Source organism: Bemisia tabaci, chromosome 1 (genome assembly GCF_918797505.1).
Source record: "Bemisia tabaci chromosome 1, PGI_BMITA_v3".
NCBI classification, from domain to species: domain Eukaryota; kingdom Metazoa; phylum Arthropoda; class Insecta; order Hemiptera; family Aleyrodidae; genus Bemisia; species Bemisia tabaci.
The window spans coordinates 38,889,002-38,897,789 of NC_092793.1; the positions used below are offsets into that span (position 1 = coordinate 38,889,002).

The following is an 8,788-nucleotide window of genomic DNA, read 5'->3' on the forward strand; positions in this document are numbered from 1 at the left end:
AATTTTGCCAAAATTACGTACAAATCGTTAAATTTTGGCGATATTTGACTGTTATTATTCATTACCCTATATTTAGTATACAATTTTATTTTATAATTCTGAGATAATGGAGTTTAATAGAAAAAAGTAACGACACCAAACTGAAGAAGACGCCCAGGAAAGGACAATAAGGGGCTTAAAAAGGAACAAGGGCGCTCCAAATTACTGAGGACCTGTGGGTGGACAAGGGACTATGGCGGTTAGGCGTCGCGGGGCCCGAGAGACCGCTGTTAAAGCGGCTCTTTATCTATATATTATGTAACAATACAATAGTTTGTCGTTACACTCGGCGTAATTCAGATTTTCCCAAGAAACATTCTCTTAATCGGAAAACAAGAAACTTACGACAAAAACCGCAAAAAGCGCCAATTTTGGTGTCTTTTTTCAGTTTGCTGCTTGTCGCGCGTTTAATTTTACCGTGAGCAGAAAGAATTTGACTCAGCTTGTAGATAGTTTAACGAGTTTTAACTGTGGAAATAACCAATTTTGTCGTCTGATCAACTCCTGGCAAGTCACAGGCTATAATCCGCCAAAAAGGCCGATTTTAAGCAATTTTTGCCAAATTTGGCAACATCTTGGTGACAATTTTTTTATGAAATGGTCAAATTCGGATTCAGCGCCAAAAATTACATAGGAAACCATGGAATTAATGCTACCCGGTGTTTTTGGAGGCTAAAATTTCTACCCGCCCGGACTCAAAAAGCGTCGTCGCTCCATAAAGCTGTTCACAAAAATGATGATATCTCGCGAACCAAAAGTTTCCCAGCGAGCTATATATATCGATGGATGCGGAATCGAACGAACCATCGATTAGACAACTTTTTATTCAAATTTGAAGATAGCTTTTTTGGGTATTTGCGGATATGTAACATTTGTCGAATTTAAAAATCGGAAATTTGGCAATAATGCATGTTAAAATTAATGCGACATTAAAAACATGGTCATTTCCTAAAAGTGCGTAATTTTTAGAGAATTTTCGTTAAAAACCGCAACTTCATAGCTCAATTTTGATGCCACTTACGGAATTTGCCTGTTTTCAACTTGGCAACGCTGTAGCGCGCGGGAAAAATTTCGGGTGAACTTGCCAATGCCGGAAAAAGGCGTGTCTTGTGATAGGGAACAACATATCCAACTCCGGGCAAAATCCAAGCGTAGGGTAAAATCGCCGATTTTGAATAACCCTCTTTGATCCAGTCAGAGCTGCATAGCTCTTGAATTTGTGTGTTATCCGTGTATCTATTTCCTGGTTGTCCTACTGGAAGTGTGACTCCAGCCACAACCGTGACCTGCTGACTTATTTCTTTGATCCAATCTCTTGTAAATGATGACTCAAATTCTGAAGCCATCATTTATTGAAACTAGTTCAAAGTTATTGCTCCAAAGTATCGTCACTCGAAAGTATACTGAAAGTATACTCCAAAGTATACTGATGCAGAAGGAAGGAGATTCTTCGGTGAGTGCTCTGTGATGTAAGATTTTCAATTTGAGATAAGAATAAGGTTTTTATTGAGGCGTGTAACAATTTTTGGTCGTTGAACCACTTGTCATAATTGAGTTTTGGCGTTAGAGATGCATCAACTGTGGAAAGTGGCTCTGCCTGTGCAAAAATATCTTGTGACAGCAGTGAATGTTAGTAAATGCGCTTTACAGATAGACTGAGAGCTCCAGATTCCAATCTAACTGAATTATTAAATTCAGAAGGATTTTTGAATTGAGTTCATATCGAATCTCAGTAGGAGAATAATATACAGTCTAAGCGAAAGAATATCAATGGTAAGGTTGGGTTTGTGTCTTAGATTAGTGAAATGCAATGGCAGGTTCTGAAATCTTGTTTGTCAGTTGCTCTTTAAGTACATGAGTCACCTTTGAAAATCAAGTTTAAGAAAACACACATAGGTAGGCAAACAGTGGTAGGTAGCTTGCCTATTTTCTTCCTGTCTTGCTCATGGACTCGGAGAGCAGTCGGAAAGAGGGGTGCGAGAAACAGGATTTCAGCGCGTGTCTCTGGGAATGTGGAAATTCAGAATTTGTGAAGCGTCACCAGTTTGTTGAGATTGTCACCGTCCATTGCCTCAAGAGGATTTAGACGCTTCTGCTTCAGCGATACATTGTTGACCTATCAATATCTGCTTATTTTGATCATATCGTGAAGGAGGAATTCCCATAAGTATATCCCGATTCTTTATTTGTTTCACTACAATAATGGCAGACACACAATCTTTACAACAGCATGGAGTGAAGGTGCGGTGCTTTACTGGATTAGCACTCCTACACTTTCAATGCCTATATCTAAGTACCTATTGTAAGATCATTAGAAGCTCAATCAACAACATGATGAATTTCTGCGCCTGCCATAATTATTTTTAACATCACTAAAAATTACCTATGGCAACTTTTCTGAACTCAGAATATAAGCTCGAGCATGATTTGGAGGGTTGTTGAGATTAGGTATTCATTCAATTTTAAAGATGAACGTGAAATGATGAAACATCTACTGTCATTTTTCCAACTGTTGCTCAGAAAGTCAGTAAAGGCTTTTCTAGTGAAGATGAAGCCTCCGCTTATATATTGTGGAAAAATTGAACATACACAGGTTAAAAGAGTAATACCTAATAATTTATTGAATCAATTCATAGTGGAAAAATGAAGTATAGCTTAGCTTGTGAAAATGGCGCCAACATGAAATTCAAGTTCAATCGAAAATATGCGCATAAACAGCGCCAAAATCGGAAAGTTTGATTTCCCGCGAAAGTCGGGTTACAGCGCACGCATAAACCCGACGGAGGAAACTTGCATTACAAACTCGGGTTTCATGAAACCCCGGTTTCGAGCCTCGCATAAACGTAGCTAATGACGTATAATACATCGATTGTATTATACGTCAATGGACTAACTAGACAACTCAAGGCCTAGATACACACGGCGTTTAAACGCAGGTGTATTCGGTCAATCGCCGCGACGGGCGAGTGAAATTCTCGGAATTTCTCCAATTGCCGCGATTGAATCCAAAGTAGGATTCAATCCTACAGCGTCCAGCCCACATACAAACTAGAGGCTTCAAAGAGACTCATCGATGCCTTTCCTGGCCCTCTCATTGGCCAGCGGTTTAAGTCGGGGCAATCGATGAGTCTCTTTGAAGCCTCTAGTTTGTAAAGGCCTCGATAGACGATCAAATTCCGAACCAATTCCGATCAAAGGATGACTGGTGGTCACCATCTACCATCAAATTTTGACGGGCCGCACTTTTTTGATCAAAGTGAGATCAGACAGGAGTGCCATCATTCATCATTTCCTGCCACAGGAAACGTTTCTGTCAAGTTTTCATTTTAAAATTAAGCAAATTTATGAATTTCAGACTGATGACTCCCGACACTTTGATGCTACTTTGATCGGAATTGGTTCGGGAATTTGATCGTCTATAGAGGCCTTATGTGGGCTGGACGCTTACTTTTTGGGTGAGTAGATGCATTTGTTGAGTCCTGTTTATTCTTGATGGATGCGAAATCCACCAGTACATGTGGTCTACATGTGTTTTTGTTTACGTTCTTCTGTCTTCGAGGTGCCCGTCGATTAGTTTTATAGTATGTTTATTTTTACATTTGATGCGAAAATTGTTAAAATTGCAGCAGAAGTGTGTCCGTTCATTAGCCACTTATCATTCAAGAGAGGCACCAGAACTTCAGAAATAGGAAACATTATTCAGTAGAAAATCTTCATCTTCATTCAATTAAAAAAAGGCACTAGTCTTTTGGGCACAGTACCTACTTACGACTATCCTGTTATCAATATGATCAACTAGATAAGATACTGATCATTTTAAGGTGATTCGTCAAGCTCAAAAGAAGTGGTCGAACTGGCATGCGATATATCGCATCTTTTAGGTCAAAAATCTCGGCAGATTTTGAATTTTCAGTAAACAAAAGGACGATAGCCCCTGCGCATGAGCCTAAAGAATCATTCTAAACCTTAAAATCGGCAAAATTCAGAGAAATGAAAGCAGGATAGTGTTTGGAAAAAAACCTCGCATTCGATTCAGCTATCGATTTCGGTATCGAATGCGAGGTTTTTTTCCAAACACTATCCTGTTTTCATTTCTCTGAATTTTGCCGATTTTTGGGTTTAGAATGGTTCTTCAGGCTCATGCGCAGGGGCTATCGTCCTTTTTTTTGCTGAAAATTCAAAATCTGCCGAGATTTTTTACCTAAAAGATGCGATGTATCGCATGCCAGTTCGACCACGTCACTTGAGCTTGACGAATCACCTTAAGGTTATAATAACATTAACAATTAGCGCTGATCGCGGCGATTAATCGCTAGGTGTATACGTGATCGCACTGATGGCCTCTGTTGATTGTATTGCGTTGAGCGATGCGACCCGAACCAACCCAATCGCGGCGATTAATAGGCCTTTATAGACGATCAAATTCCGAACCAATTCCGATCAAAGTAGACATGCTGATGACTGGTGGTCACCATCTACCATCAAATTTTGACGGGCCGCACTTTTTTGATCAAAGTGAGATCAGACAGGAGTGCCATCATTCATCATTTCCTGCCACAGGAAACGTTTCTGTCAAGTTTTCATTTTAAAATTAAGGCCTTTATAGACGATCAAATTCCGAACCAATTCCGATCAAAGTAGACATGCTGATGACTGGTGGTCACCATCTACCATCAAATTTTGACGGGCCGCACTTTTTGATCAAAGTGAGATCAGACAGGAGTGCCATCATTCATCATTTCCTGCCACAGGAAACGTTTCTGTCAAGTTTTCATTTTAAAATTAAGCAAATTTATGAATTTCAGACTGATGACTCCCGACACTTTGATGCTACTTTGATCGGAATTGGTTCGGGAATTTGATCGTCTATAGAGGCCTTTAAGCAAATTTATGAATTTCAGACTGATGACTCCCGACACTTTGATGCTACTTTGATCGGAATTGGTTCGGGAATTTGATCGTCTATAGAGGCCTAATCGCCGTGTGTATCTAGGCCTTCATGGGCTGAAAGCAAGGTAGATTTACACAGGTATGGACAGAACTTAACAACTGGCCTCTGATTGGCTCTCCAGCGGCCCCTTAACGTCAGCCATTTTGATTGTTTTGATTATTTTGATTTATTATGTTCGGTTTAGAGTTCGGTTTATCGTTAGTCAAAATTTTGTGGGATTTTTTGCACAATTTTGATAATGCCATATGAATTTTAACGTTTAAACGCACAAACGTTTGAATGTTAATTTGATTGTAATTTAATTAAAAAATGGGCCCCTTAACCTACGTCACGTAGTCATGTGACACGTACTGAGGCTCATGGGAAATTTTCAACTTTTCCATACCTGTGTAAATCTACCTTGGGCTGAAAGTGGCCTAAAAAAAATCCAATTCTGATTGGTTCTCGCTCATGGACAGAGGCCGAAACGAGAGTCCCTTTATACCCAGAGTTAAGACAACTCGATTATCAGCTGACTGGCAGCCGGCCTTGGCTGGCCATGGAGGCCGAAACGAGTGCACCCAAACGAACGATATTGAGGGATAAGTATGGAGAACGCCGTTAGTGTCAAAACCCTTTTCTTGCGCGCGCGGAATTTTTTCTGGCGCGCGGAATATTTTTCCGGCGCGCGGAAAGTAAAAACCCGTTTTCGATGAAAATCTCTGAATTTCCGGATTCCGCGCCGGTTTTCGATATATTTGCGCCGTTTGTGTCAAAAATATTTATGTCGGCGCGCCGCTTCAAATCTGTTCCGCGCGCGGAATTTTCGATATATCGATTCCTGCTCGCCGTTTGTGTCAAAACTATTTTTTCCGGCGCGGCGCTCCAAATCTGTTCCGCGCGCAGAATTTTCGATACATCGAAAAAGTGGCGCGCGGGATTATTTTCTGGTGCAGTGCCGGAAAAAACAGTTTTGACACAATCGGCGAGCAGGAATCGATGTATCGAAAATTCTGCGCGCGGAACAGATTTGGAGCGCCGCGCCGGAAAAAATAGTTTTGACACAAACGGCGAGCAGGAATCGATATATCGAAAATTCCGCGCGCGGAACAGATTTGAAGCGGCGAGCCGACAAAAATAGTTTTGACACAAACGGCGCAAATATATCGAAAACCGGCGCGGAATCCGGAAATTCAGAGATTTTCATCGAAAACGGGTGTTTTCTTTCCGCGCGCCGGAAAAATATTCCGCGCGCCAGATAAAATTCCGCGCGCGCAAGAAAAGGGTTTTGACACTAACGGCGTTCCATAGATAAGGCCTTGTCTCCACGAGCCGTTTCACGAGATTTGTCCCAGGGAAAAATCCCACTTACGAAGTTGGGTAAAATATTGAGTTAATCAATATTTTTCCCAGTACCAAGTATGGTACTTGTACCCCTAGGACCCACTGAGAGAAGGAGAAGAAGTGAAAACGAATTGTGCGATATTTTATTCATTACTACATTGTTAATGTTTGTTTGGTTAAAATAATGTGTCTAATTGTCAATTGAGTACAATTATTATTTTAATCCCGGTTAAATACTCGACTTTAACCAATTTATCTTCCCGCGAAAACTAGTCGCAGGACTGTATGAGCCCCGTCCCGTGGAGATGGTAACTGGGAAAAATCCCAGAAGTTTCATTCCTGCGATTCGAACTTGGGACAAATCCCATGAAAACGTCCCGTGGAGACTGAGGCCTAAGGATCAGGAATCCTGCGATGTCTGTCACACAAAAACAACATCAACGAATTAATGAATTAAAAGGAAAATGAGATTGGTTTGTGAATAATTTCTTAATCTATTTTCATTTTGGACCGATGGCAACAACAATTTACTCTTGATAAACCACAATTAGGTAATATTTTCATTATTCTTGTTCACATTCAAGGTACCGCCATCTTGGCCAAGAGTGCACCGGTGCACTCGTTTCGGCCTCCATGAGCGAGAACCAATCAGATGGATTTTTTTTCAGGCCACTTCCAGCCCAACCCTGGCCCAACCAAAAGTGAGTTGTCTTAACTCTGGGTATAATGGGACTCTAGAAACGAGTGCACCAAGATGGCGGTACCTCGAATGTGAACAATAGCTACGTTTATGCGAGGCTCGAAACCGAGGTTTCACGAAACCCGAGTTTGTAATGCAAGTTTTCGCCGTCGGATTTATGCGGGCGCTGTAACCCGACTTTCGCGGGAAATCAAACTTTCCGATTCTGGCGCTGTTTATGCGCATATTTTCGATTGAACTTGAATTTCATGCTTTGGCGCCATTTTCACAAACTATACTTCATTTTTTCACTATGAATTGATTCAATAAAATTATTATTACTCTTTTATCCCGTGTATGTTCCACAATTTTTCCGCAATATATAAGCGGAGGCTTCATCTTCACTAGAAAAGCCTTTACTGACTCTCTGAGCAACAGTTGGAAAAATGACAGTGGATTTTTAATCATTTTACGTTCATATTTAAAAATTGAATGAGTACCTAAGTAATCTCAACAACCCTTTAAATCATGCTCGAGCTTATATTCTGAGTTCAGAAAAGTTGCCATCATATGTAATAAATTTTAGTGATGTTAAAAATAATTGTGGCAGGCGCAGAAATTCATCATGTTGTTTATTGAGCTTCTAATGATCTTACAATAAGTAGATATAGGCATTGAAAGTGTAGGAGTGCTAAATCCAGTAAAGCACTGCACCTCTACTCCCTGGTGTAAAGATTGTACCTATGTCTTCCATTATTGTAGTGAAACAAATAACTAATCGGGAATACTCATGGGAATCGCTCCTTCAAAATATGATCAAAATAAGCGGACATTGACAGGTCAACAATGTATCGCTGAAGCAGAAGCGTCTAAATCCTCTTAAGGCAATGGACGGTGACAATCTCAACAAACTGATGACGCTTCACAAATTTTAAGTTTCCACATTCCCAAAGACACGCGCTGAAATCCTGTTTCTCACCCCTCTTTCCGACTGCTCTCCGAGTCCATGAGCAAGACAGGAAGAAAATAGGCAAGCTACCTACTACTGTTTGCCTACCTATGTGTATTTTTTCTTCAACTTGATTTTCAAAGGTGACTCATGTAAAGACCAACTGACCAACAAGATTTCAGAACCTGCCATTGCATTTCACTAACCTGAGACAGAAACCCAACCTTACCATTGATATTCTTTCGCTTACACTGTATATTATTCTCCCATTGAGATTCGATATGAACTCAATTCAAAAATGCTTTTGAATTTAATTATTCGGGTGGATTGGAATATGCAGCTTTCAGTCTATCTGTAAAGCGCATTTACTAACATTCACTGCTGTCACAAGATATTTTTGCACAGGCAGAGCCACTTTCCACAGTTGATGCATCTCTAACGTCAAGGCTCAATTATGACAAGTGATTCAACGACCAAAAGTTGTTACACGCCTCAATAAAAACCGTATTCTTATCTCAAATTGCAAATCTTGGATAACAGAGCACTCACCAAAAAATCTCCCTCCTTCTGCCTCAGTATCAGTGGCGTGCGGTCCGGATAAGCAATAGGCAAGCACTGCTTGCCCAAAGATTTCAAACGAAAGAAGAAAATTACACCTATGTCATGTTGAACATTTTAGCAAATATAATTTATAAAAGGTGTTCAGTAAGTAAATTGCATTAAAAACAGAAAAAGAGAGAGACAGAAATACGTGTAGAGCCACAGCAGTGGGAAAGCGGCAGGGCGGATGGAGGTGGCGCATGGCGCAGCGCGCTGCGCAGCCCGAACAGGGGCCAACGGGCGGAGT

General features: G+C 40.7%; 1 long non-coding RNA gene across 1 annotated transcript; it reads left to right on the forward strand.

Annotated features, from left to right (window-relative positions):
* Positions 1–3,679: 3,679 nt before the first annotated feature.
* LOC140226085 (uncharacterized) lies at positions 3,680–4,880 on the forward strand. The gene is made up of 2 exons (XR_011900890.1): positions 3,680–3,860; positions 4,307–4,880. It is a non-coding gene; the product is annotated as an uncharacterized lncRNA (long non-coding RNA).
* The last annotated feature ends 3,908 nt before the right edge of the window (positions 4,881–8,788 follow it).